General features: G+C 37.9%; 1 protein-coding gene across 1 annotated transcript in view; it reads right to left on the reverse strand.

Annotated features, from left to right (window-relative positions):
* Positions 1–12,630, reverse strand: part of LOC126173848 (armadillo repeat-containing protein 3-like) — a 123,220-nt gene extending 110,590 nt beyond the window's left edge. The window contains exon 1 of the mRNA XM_049920989.1: positions 12,595–12,630. The gene's annotated coding sequence lies outside the window, so the exon portion shown is untranslated. The remainder of the gene's footprint in view (positions 1–12,594) is intronic.
* Positions 12,631–12,910: the final 280 nt, after the last annotated feature.

A 12,910-nucleotide genomic window follows, 5' to 3' on the forward strand; every position in this document is an offset into this window, starting at 1 on the left:
GAAGACCAATTTCAGCGCCATCAGCCAGCAGCCACTTATAATGGCTGGCATCCGTCCAAGTGATCATGACGCATTGGGCATAAAGGCTATGATCTTCAGTGGACTTTCCTGCACTTGAGTTACCAAGTACAAAATTACAGAAAGTTTTATATAATACAATACTACTGTCCTAGTAGCTCATACCATGACATACTGAATATTTCTCATTTTTAACATTACAAGGAGTGTAATTTATGCATTAGAAAAAAAGTTTAACATTTGTGACATTTTGTTCTGTTTGTGTTTAATAAAAAGGTGAAAGCAATGGAGGCAATTCGAAACATCTGTGCACTGTATGGGTTGAGTCTTATTGAGAAACTCAAGTTGTATCAAGTTGTTCATGAGACCCAGAAAATATTAGATACAGGCTCCCAGGTAGATGCTATTTTCCTTGACTTCCGGAAGGCATTCGATACAGTTCCGCACTGTCGCCTGATAAACAAAGTAAGAGCCTACAGACCAGCTGTGTGGCTGGATTGAAGAGTTTTTAGCAAACAGAACACAGCATGTGGTTATCAATGGAGAGACGTCTACAGACGTTAAGGTAACCTCTGGCGTGCCACAGGGGAGTGTTATGGGAACATTGTTTTTCACAATATATATAAATGACCTCGTACATAGTGTCGGAAGTTCCATGCGGCTTTTCGCGCATGATGCTGTAGTATACAGAGAAGTTGCAGCATTAGAAAATTGTAGCAAAATGCAGGAAGATCTGCAGCAGATATGCACTTGGTGCAGGGAATAGCAACTGACCCTTAACATAGATAAATGTAATGTATTGAGAATACATAGAAAGAAGGATCCTTTATTGTGTGATTATATGATAGCAGAACAAACACTGATAGCAGTTACTTCTGTAAAATATCTGGGGGTATGCTTGGGGAATGATTTGAAGTGGAATGATCACATAAAATTAATTGTTGGTAAAGCGGGTACCAGGTTGAGATTCATTGGGAGAGTCCTTAGAAAATGTAGTCCATCAACAAAGGAGGTGGCTTACAGAACACTCGTTCGACCTATACTTGAGTATTGCTCATCAGTGTGGGATCCGTACCAGATCGGGTTGACAGAGGAGATAGAGAGTATCCAAAGAAGAGTGGCACGTTTTGTCACAGGGTTATTTGGTAACCATGACAGCATTACGGAGATGTTTAACAAACTCAAGTGGCAGACTCTGCAAGAGAGGTGCTCCGCATCGTGGTGTAGCTTGCTCACCAGGTTTTGAGAGGGTGTGTTTCTGGATGAGGTATCGAATATATTGCTTCCCCTTACTTATACCTCCCTTGAAGATCACGAATATAAAATTAGAGAGATTAGAGCGTGCACAGAGGCTTTCAGACAGTCGTTCTTCCCACAAACCATACGCAACAGAACAGAAAAGGGAGGTAATGACAGTGGCACGTAAAGTGTCCTCCGCCACACACGATTGGGTGGCTTGCAGAGTATAAATGTAGATGTAGATGTAGATGTGGATGTAGATCTGGTTTGTGTGATCGCTGTGGCATACCTCATGTTCTTGGCATTGCTTTTGCTGCAGTCAGATATCAGAGACACGAGAAAGTGTGGGCCGCAATGCCTGGTCCTGGCGCAGCTCATGTTTACTCTAGGAAAGGTTAGCTGGCGCCTTCCCACGTGCTATTTGTGAGTGGAACGGGGTTGGAGGGATCAGATAGTGGTACCAAAAGTACCCTCTGTCACACACCATTAGGTGGCTTGCGGAGTATGATGTAGATGTAGATGTAGATGTTGTATCGTTTCAAGTATGATCATTTTGAGATAAATTAATCACGCGTACAGGAAGACAAACAGCATTGATGAAGGACATTTCTGTGATTTTCTACTATGGTCAATGAAGATGTATCTGATAATTGGCAAATGTGGTGACTAATTAACACTCATGTGACACTTGCCTTGAGTAGTCATATTGAGGTTAAAAGAAAGGAAAGACAATTATGGTACAATGTCTTGTCAAAAATGAGATTAGACATGAAACAGAATCTTGAAATGGGAAGGATGAGGAAGGAAGTTGTCTGTGCCCTTTCAGAGGATTGATATGGGCATTTACTATAACAGATTTAAGGAGCCACCATAAACCTTCATAAGGAGAAAATATTGGGCAAGCCATAACGAAACTTATCTCAAGCAATGGACTGTATACATCCATAAACTCTATTGTTATTTAGATACATCTGGTGGCATGAAGAAGGTATTTTGTGTTACAAACATCTTCTCAGGGATGTGGGTTTCGCATTTGATATTTGTTTCCAAGAAATGAGATGCCTTGCAGTTGCAGAGTAAGCAATGCGACCTGGAAGACAGCACCAAGGAGCTTGGTTACAAACACACCTGCTGCCCATCTTCTAATCTGGCTCCCAAATGTATTTACCTTTATTAATTTTTTGTCAATTAAGCACCAAGAAAGTCAGTTTTGTTTTCTTTTGTTTGTTTTGTTTTGGCAATTGCGATTTAAACATGGCTTAACTCAGAACCAGCAAGTCACTGCAGGTGCGGTATCGTAAAACTATCTGCGCATCATCAGGCGTACATTGCTGACAACTTCTTATATATTTGTGTCTATTTTGTTCAAAAAGCTAATGGGAAACACTACCCTAATATGACTGATGTCTCATCACACTACCATACAACAAATGACTACCTTAATTAAATGTGAAGTCTGTCATACTCAGATTGTTTTACCAGACTATAGTGTAAATATGATGAAGTGACTGTGAGAATAGTTGTTGAATAAAACACAGTTAACAAAGTATTCAGTGATATGATTTGATTAACAGGGTTGTGTATTTCCAGTACAATTCCACAGTATTTTATGTTCCTTACTTCTAGATCTAAACTTCTAGATACATACTTCTAGATGGTTACTAAACATAGCGAGACATGTTATAATGACAAAATTTTTAAAGATGTCATTCTGAGTTTGATATAGCTGTTTGTAGCTCTGTCACAGGGGAGGTAAAAAGTTACTCTCATGCCAGTTTGGAACTGAGAGTTACTGCCTCTTATTCTTCACAGCGAGAAGATATTTTCAGGGAGCAAGCAACCAACTGATGCGTTCATCATCTCCTCATTGGCATTGTGATGGCTTAAATAGATAATTCACAATGTAGACAATGAGATTAGTTATAGTTGCTCTGTAAAAGTAATCTCCCATGCCTCTAAACATATATGTGATGAGTTGATGACATACCAAAGTGGAATTCATTCAGAGTCTATGATAGGTATACCATGACTATATCAAATCAATCTTGCAAGATAATTCTCTGTCATTCCACAAAGTAACAAAACTATCACAACACCACCAGACATGTTCCACTATGTTGTCATGACCCTACCATAGTCAGAGCAAGATGATTATGTTTCTGTAGGCAAGGTCATTCTTGATTGGGATAACAATTCAGGAGTGCATCTTGTGACTTAATTACTTTTCCTGCAGTGTCATGAGGAGTGTTCTGGTATTTACGGAGATAGAGAAGAATGGAAAGTTGCGCAGATCATCATAATATATACAAAAAAAATAAAAAATAAAAAATAAATGTAATCCACTGAGTTAGAGATACTTTTCATTGACATTGACATGTAACAGGATGTATGAACAAATACTTTGTTCTAATGTTATCAATTACCCCAAAATATTACCTATTGACATCAAACCAGCATGAATTTGGAAACATCACTCTTGGCACTTTATCATATGATGTACTGCACACAGGGGCTCTCAGGTTGAGTCCGTACTTATAGAGTTACAAAAAGGCTTTTGATATCATTCCTCATAAGAAACTTCCATCCTCAGTGCTTTCATATGGACTATTGTCTCAGTTGTGCGACTGGATTTGTGATTTCCTGTCTGAAAGGTCACAGTTTGCAGTAATTGACAGGACGTCACCTAGTAAAATGTAAGTGATGAGTGTGATTCCACCAAGTAAAGTGAAGTAAACCTTCTGCTATTTCTAACATCTATAAACTATTTAGCAGGCAATTAGAACATTTCTCCTCGATTTGTGGCAGGTAATTCTGCCATCTAGTAAAGTCCTCAGAAGAGCAAAGCAAATTTCAAAATGATGTCAAAAATATATCTTCACAATACAAAATGTGACAATTGACTATAAACAATAAATTGTATTAGGTTCTCCACATGTTTATTAAGAGGGTTTCATCAAGCTTCAAAAAATCGATAATTAAAACAAATTTGTGGGTTATAGATCTAACAGACGGCCTAGGGGTTACAAACATAAACAACATAACTGAGAAATATCTCATGCTGTGGCAAAGGTGAAGAAATGTTGGGTTATTGACAGAATCCTTGGAATGTCGAAGAAGTATACTAGGGAGACTGCCCGTGTTATGGTTGTTCAACATCCTCTGGAATAATGCTGAGTACTGTGCAATCATTACCTGATGGGATTGACAGAGGACATCGAAAATGTTGAAAGCAGCCAGCTGATTTTGTAGTATAGCAAATTAGGGGGGAGGGAGTCATGGATTTTTTTTCCACCCCCCCACCCCCCCTCCCTCTACGCCCACGAGGTTGAAGGAGGCAGGGGGTGAGGGGACAAGTTGAGGGCGCAATATTAAAACAAATGTTTTTTCATGGCAGCACACTATTTCCACAACATTTCAACCACCATCTTTCCCCTACAAATGCAAACAGTTTTTGTTAACACTGCTGTACAAGGGAGGATATTACAACTGTAATAACATAAGAGAAATTAGAACTTCATTTTTCTTGAGCTTTGTACATGAGTGGAACAACTGAGAAACTGAAGCAATTCTGTGAACCCTTAAGGAAACAGTTAACCGTGAATTACAGAGTAACTGTGTATCATTGTGCTGCAAATGAAGTGCCTCAGCAGATGATGATTTCTGTTATGCAGTACTTATTGTTGCCAAGACATTGAGCGGATTTTATAAGTGCTCAAAATGTCAATTATATACTACATATTCACAATTATTTGGCAAGGTTGCCACCAAAACTGTTTGCTTTTACAGTTTCCTTAGTCATCTTGGTGTAATACATATTTTCTTAAGGCAAGATATAATGCAGAGCGCTTACAAGAAAGAATGGTTTCCTGCATCATACGATTGCTAGCTAGTTGAAATATTTTGTGGTAGCTATGTTTATCATGAGTGTAATCTTTAACTAATTTTTCATTAAATATTTGAATGAAATGTCAAAAGTATATATGCCTGCACATGTTACAGCAAAATATCTCTAGCTGTGTTTGTTTATACTACAGACTCTTGCAGAGTAGATGAAACATTTCATTCTTCAGGGGGTGAGTATGGCTTTGTGGCCTGGGCCTGTACTAGCCCCAGCTCATGATCTACAGGCCAACCAGGCTATATGGCTGATGAGTTGGCTGGCCAGCTACAGCCTGGTGCTGAGACAAGACCGAAATAAGTGAGCTGACAGTGGTGGGCCGGTGGGCCGATGCCCCTCCCCCTCCCCCTGCCCAGGCAGGCCAGCACGGCTACAATGCATGGCTCTGCCTCTGCTGCTCCTTTTGGTGTAAATATATTTAGTTCCTCTCCTGGTGTCATTATACGGGCAGCAAGCAAAAATACACATCAGGCCAAGTGTTGCAATGGCTCACTTGGAGAGATCAACTTGAGAAAGACTCGTTGCTCTTATTGAAGAAGGTGATAGTTCCATCAGAGAAACTGGCATGGCATGCCTTATATCATTGCAATGAAATGGTGGATGAACTACATTGAAAGAGGTACTACCAACAGAGCTACTGGCACAGATAGGAAGAGTAAAATTACACAGTAGGAGGATAGGGAGCTAGTGTCTAAGAGCATAGAAAATCCCTTTCTGAACGTGAAGCAGTTGCAGTGAGAGACCAACTTTCCATCTCCAGTAACACGATTCACCAGTTGCTGGACTGCATGCATGAAAATCCACAATGAAACAAGAGCTCAGTGAAAACAACGTTTTACACTGGCTGGCATTTGCGGAGTTCCATCTGGGTGTGTCATGGGAAAATATCATTTTGACTGACAAGAAGGTGTTTTCCACCAGTGATGATGGTCCAAGAGTCATTCACAGGCTGCACAGGACTCACCATCAACACAAATATGTAACAAAGACAAGAAGAAGTGAGCAGCTGTCTGTTTCCTGCTGGGAATGGATTTCTAAGAGAGGAGCAGGCATTCTTCACAGGATAAAAGGAACTCTCAACAGCAAAGAGTATGCCCACATATTGGAAAATGTGATGCTTTCATCAGTGCAAATGCTGTACAGGGAAGGGGATTTCACATTGCAAGAAGACCATTCTCCCATTCACAAGTCTGGATTCTTTCAGCAGCAGCTCTCCATAATGGACATCAACATCATGGACTGACTGCCACAGGCTGCTGACATGAACCCTATGGAAAACATGTGGACTAAAGTTGCCAGAACATTAACAGAGAACTGGCTATGAAACCAACCAACTACAACTTACACTCTTTGGGACTGCATTCTTCAAGCCTGGGTGGTAGTTGTCTCTTCAGGCTATTATGTCTGACAGCTTATAGTTCTATGCCAAGATGTGATAGAAGCACAAAATAATGTGGGATTATGAATAAAATATCAGAGTCCTTAAAACGTTTTGTTATGTCATCTTTTTCTTCATTTTTCCTCATTGAGAGGCAGTGGAACATTACTTGGTAATAGATGAAATAAAATTTGAGTTACATTTGCATTTGTGTTGACTTTTTAATTGAAGTGAATTTCTTTTGAATATACAGTTTGTTAAATGTTTTACTTTTATTTCATTTACACCCTGTCTACATACTTATAATGTAAACAGTTTACTAGATACTGTAAAAGCATTTTGTGTTATTTCAAATACATCTCTCTCTTTCCTTCCATCCATTAACACACCCACTGCCCCCAAAGAACTATGCAAATGATTTCGTCTCACATTTATTCATTGTTAATTTCCCTTCCATTCTCTCTCTCACTCTCTCTCACCTCTTTTACAGCACCACCTCAGTTGCCCTTCTACTCCATTCTCACAAAAAATTATACACAAATCTAGTGGTTTCCACTGAAACTACACATTCTTGTTTAATTTCTGCTTTCTTTAATGTCCTCTACTATTCCTATCAAAATCTATGAATCTGTATTCTTTTATATCCCCTTGCCTATAACTCAGTCTTCATTCTGAAAACATTCCTTTCTTTTCTCTCTGTTCTAAGATAAAGTGAACTGTGGCCTATATCTATGTAAGGAATACTTTGCAAGCTTTTCACTCTTATTTTGAACTTCTGCACTCCTATTCATTCCTAGATCCCTCCCTCCTTCCTACTATCTCACCCGTGACATCTGCATCCACATCTATATGAATACTCTCCAATTCATAATTAAGTACTTGGCACGGGGTACTCTGACCCACTGTCACATTATTTCTCTACCGTTCCACTCTCAAAAAGCACTTTTAAATAGTGAACAACTAAGCCTTACTGTGCACGCACTGATGTCTCTTATCACACTGGTCATGTTTCCTATTTATGTCAAGGTAAAGAAAACATTGTGGCATTCAACAGAGGAGGCTGGAGATTGGAATTTAGTGAAAACTTCTCACCACAATGCAAAATGCCTCTGTTTCAATTATATCCATCCTAACTCATTTACCATATCTGTGATTAATCTATCCTGTTCCAAATAATACAAAATGAGTTGTTCTCCTTTGAACTTTTTCGCTGTCTACCATCAGTCATACCTCGTAAGGATCCCATACCGCACACAAATACTCATGAAGAGGATGGACAAGTGTGTTACAGGTGGTCACTTTAATCAATTTGTTGCATCTTCTACACATTCTAGCAATAAAACATAGTTTTTGGGTTTCCTGCCCCACAGCATTTTCCACATGACAGTTCAATTTAAGTTGTTTGTGATCATAGTTCCTAGATATCTAGTTGAATTTACAACCTTTACATGTCACTGATTTATTCTGCAAGTGAATTTTAATGGAAATTTTTTGGTATTCAAGTGGAGAACCTCACACATTTAATTGTTTAGGGTCAAATTATCATGTTATGCACCATGAAGAAATATTTTCAATATCATTTTGCAATACGGGTTGGTCTTCTAAGGAGTTTACTAGATGGCAGCATTACCTGCCACAGATCTAAGAGAAATGATCTGAATGTCTATTAAATGCTTTATATATGTATATATTAGAAACAGCAGAAGGTCTACATCATTTTACTCGTGGAACCATATTCATCATTTCCATTTCACTAGGTGATGTCCAGTCAGTTACTGTGAACTGTTACCTATCAGACAGGAAATCACAAATCCAGTCACACAATTGAGACAATAGTCCATATGAAAGCAATGTGGTTGGAAGCTGCTTATGAGGAATGATATCAAAAGTTATTTTGTCACTGTATAAATAACAGACTCGATTTGAGAGCCTCTGTGTGCAGTACGTCATGCAAATTAAAGTGCCAGCTGTGTCTGACAAGAATGATGCTTTACAAATTCATACTGGTTTGATGTCAATGGGTAATATATTTTGGGGTGTTTCATAACATAACCATACAACAAATGGCTATCTTAATTAAATGTGAAGTCTTTTGTCATACTCACATAGCTTTACCAGACTACAACGTGAGGATGATAGTATGGCTGTGGGAGTAGTTGCTAAATGAAACACAGTTAACAGAGTACTCAGTGGTATGAATTCATTAGAGGTTTGTGTATTTCCATTAGCAGTTCCACAGTATTTTATGTTTCTTACCTCTAGACCTACTGGTTACTGAATGTAGCGAGATATGTTATGACGACAAAATTTCTAAAGACATCATTCTGAGTTCAATATAACTGTTTGCGGCTCTGTCACAGAAGAGGTAAAAATTACTCTCATGCCAGTTTGGAGCTGAGAGCTAATGCCTCTTATGCTTTACAGTGAGAAGACATTTTCATGGAGCAAGTGACCAACTGGTATGTTCATTGCCCCTAATTGCTACTGTGATGGCTGATACAGATAATTCACAATGTAGACAATGAGATTAGTTGTAGTTGCTGTGTGAAAGTAAACTCCTCTGCCTGTAAACATTTATTTGATAAATTGATGGCACACCAAAGTGGAATTTATTCAGTGTCTTTGATTGATATACAATGAATATATCTAGTCAATCTTGCAAAATATTCTGTCATTCAATGAAGTAACAGCATTATCAGCATCTGACAGAGTTTGAAAAAGGTCTCAGTGTGGGTCCTCATATGGCCATTTGGTCAGATTACACAATACCCACATTTGTGAGGCATTCAGATGTGACAGTCAACTGATGTTGGACTATATGGGAATGTGAGGGCAATACCATCATCTTTAAGGTTCCAGTCTATCATGAGCAGCACAAAGGAGGAGTGTCATATTGTGCATCAAGCACCCCTTCACATTTGTATCTTCCATCTGAGAACATGTAATGTACTGCCTAAGGTTTTCTGTGTCATTGGTTGGAGACTGGCAGCAGCTGGACTAAGGAATTACCATTCCATGTGTAGGCTGCCATTTACACTCCAACACAAATGGCTGCATTCAGAACGGTGTGGTGACTGGGAAGCATGGAATGCTGATGCATGGCATTGGATTGTGTTCAGTGATAAACTAAGATTCTACACTACACCAGCTAACCAACATTGGCAAGCATGATGGTGATCTGGTGAGAGTGCCAACTCATCCAATGTTTTGAACAGGTACAGCAATGTTACTCTTGGCATTTTGGTGTGGGGAGCAATTGAATAAGACTCCATTCTATGACTTGTAGTGATGGAGGAAAAGCTGATACCACAATGGTACATCACAGACATCCTGCATCCTCATGTGTTATCTCTCATGTGACAGTATTGTGGTGCTATTTTTGAATGGAGCAATGGTTGTCCACACAGGGTACATGCCTCTGTGAACCGTCTGCATATTGTTGAGCTACTGCATTGGCCAGCAAGATAACCAAAATTTGTGGCACCAGCTCAGATGTCACCTCATTATCTAGGACATCAATGACCAGTTACAGCAATTGTGGGCTAGCTGGAGAGAATACAATGGCTTTATGACACTCTTCCGTGCTGAATCAGCGCATGCCTCCAGGCCAGACTGGATGCAATGTCATACTGATCAGTGGGCTCAGACTGCAAAGTCCTTTGCAAATTTGGGTCAATTTTGTAACCACTAAAATAACATCATAAACCTCTCAACTTGTGAAGTTTTGTTGTTTCCTCCTCCACATATGGTTGCTTTACATTTCTTGTCAGGCAGTGTATATTTATTCTGAAACTCTTCCTCATGGACAATTTTTCTTAAAAAGGTCAATAGGACAAAATGGAAATCACTGATGTATTTGGGTCTTACCCATGTGTGAATATCCTCCTGACTCACAAGCTCTGCATTAAAATGTTCCATAGAGTGCTTCATCCAGGGTTTATCATACTGCTCAAAAAGTGACATGGCCTTCACACTAATATGAGTAATATTCTCAGTGTTGTAACTAATGTCGTCCTTAATTGTATAACTGAGGATGTGGCCCAAATTGTTGTCTACATCCCCTATTGTTCGTAGACGATCTTTACCAACATCCTTCTAATTGCTCAACCACACGCTAGGCTTAAAAATATTAGTTAGGTGTAATTATCTTTCAAATAATTCTGTAACAGTTCTGACTTTACTCTTCCATGACTAACAACTAGCAATAACTCCTTCTTGACCTTAAAAACGTCCTGTTTCAGCCTTAACCTTGCACCTTATCCCATGTGCTGTCAGACTGCTTCATAACTTTTTTGGCTTTACTGAAGTTATCAGACTCACAGCATCTTGTGAATCATTTTACTGGTTTCAAAGGTTTCACTGTAGCCAAGACTTTTGATTTAGCCCTAATATTGCTACTGCAAACTGCAGTTCTGAAATTTTTTCTTGTGTTGCTCCCAAGTCAGTTCAAAGTTACAAGATAAGTTGCTCATTTTCCATTGCTACATACTAACGATGACAATCACTGCTTCTCCAGAAACAGCCATCACCATTAATAATGTAGGTCATATTACAAAACTACTTAAAGATAACACAGATTGTTGATATTCTTCATACCCATTTCCATAGATGAGTTATTCTTAGTAGCTTGCACACCATTCCATTTTGTGTCAGGTACCTGAGTAAAGATCCTTGTTCTGTTAATGATAACCACTAAGAGATTTCTAGATTTAGTTATGATAGAAAATGATAATTATTTACAAAAGATATCATTATTTACAAAAGAAAATTAAAGGTTTTTTTAGAAATATAATGTTCATTTGATTTGTACAGGCAGTTCATTTGATTTAAGGAGATGATTACCGAAGTTTATCACCAGATGAAAATGTTTGATGCCACTAAAATGGAAGAGAGTATGATCACAACCACTACACAACAATTTGTGAGTTAGATTACATACAAGGAATAGTCTTGTGAACACTAGACTGGCATAAAATAAGTAATTTCATAAATATTCTACTTTTTCTTTTGAACTAGATTGCTGTGAAATTTTACTTCATTGTAGCAAACGTTATCTGCTAGATATAGGGACATTAATATTGCCATAGCTGGAAATGCAATGAAATTGAACTTCAGCAACTACAAAATTGCCTCAAGCATTGTCTAAACTATTGACTTGGTTAATCTGCTCAACACTTCAGTAATAATACATTGTTACCAATGATGATAATGTGATATAATTATAATTAAGTGTCTGCCCCAGAAATGAACATCTTTTGAGAATGTTAATATGCATCTTACTTGTCCACAGCTCTGAAAGTTTTTCTTCATAGAGGTATGAACAGAACATCACAAATGAAGGGACAGCACAGGAATTCCCAAGATAGCTTTACAATATAAACTCACTTGAAGAAGAGACATACATAGTTCCATGAAGGGTTCAAAGATTTTGTGAACTTTAAATAATATTAAAATATGATCTATAAAGTGAGATGAATAAGGAGTAAATTCGCATATTAAACATTCTTAAACTCTGAACTAAGCTCACAAGTTGTTTACACCTAATTCTGCAAGAAGGCAAAATATTTGCCTTATGAGTGTAGGGTACTGCATGACTGTGTGGACTTGAAAATAAAATATATATCATAAATATCATTAAAATATTTTAAATGTCAACTGTAGTAATCCACATTCATGAGCCAGTGCTTTAATGTACTATTAAGACTAATAATTTGCCTGTTCATCCAAATTAGAACAGGCTCTTTAAAAATATTGCCCCATGTATTGAACTACGAAGGAACACTAGCTCCAAGAAAAAATATAACACTAGCTATAGAAAAATATCTAATTTGAGCCAAACTTATGTTTGTTGTTCAGTACAAAATGAAAGCACTTTAATTTTAACTACATGACTCAAACTGATTTCTAATGTTAACAACAACATAACCAAACTGATGACACCTCCAAAGGAAACGAAGTTTTATGAATAAGACTGGCATTTAATCATTTTTAATATGTGTACTGGAAATGACATTAGACACAGAGTAAATATGCATCAGTACCATACTAAATATAATCATACCTTCTAAGTTACCCCAGAAGCTTTCTTGATTGAAACTCAGGATAATGAATAAGGCAAAGAATAGAGAAACAACACAAAGAATATCTTTGCTACAGTCAAAATTGTTAGTATTCCTTATTGACAAATCAAGCAGTTCATTAAAAAAAATCTTGTCATAGTTTTACACCACTAACTATTTGTTTTTTAATTGTTTCTGGAAAAAAGATAAAGTGCTTTGAAGGAAAAAATCCTAAAAACAAAGGTGATGTGACTTACCAAGTGAAAGTGCTGGCAGGTCGACAGACACAAAAACGAACACAAACATACACACAAATTG

The sequence above is a fragment of the Schistocerca cancellata genome, chromosome 1 (genome assembly GCF_023864275.1).
Source record: "Schistocerca cancellata isolate TAMUIC-IGC-003103 chromosome 1, iqSchCanc2.1, whole genome shotgun sequence".
Taxonomy (NCBI): domain Eukaryota; kingdom Metazoa; phylum Arthropoda; class Insecta; order Orthoptera; family Acrididae; genus Schistocerca; species Schistocerca cancellata.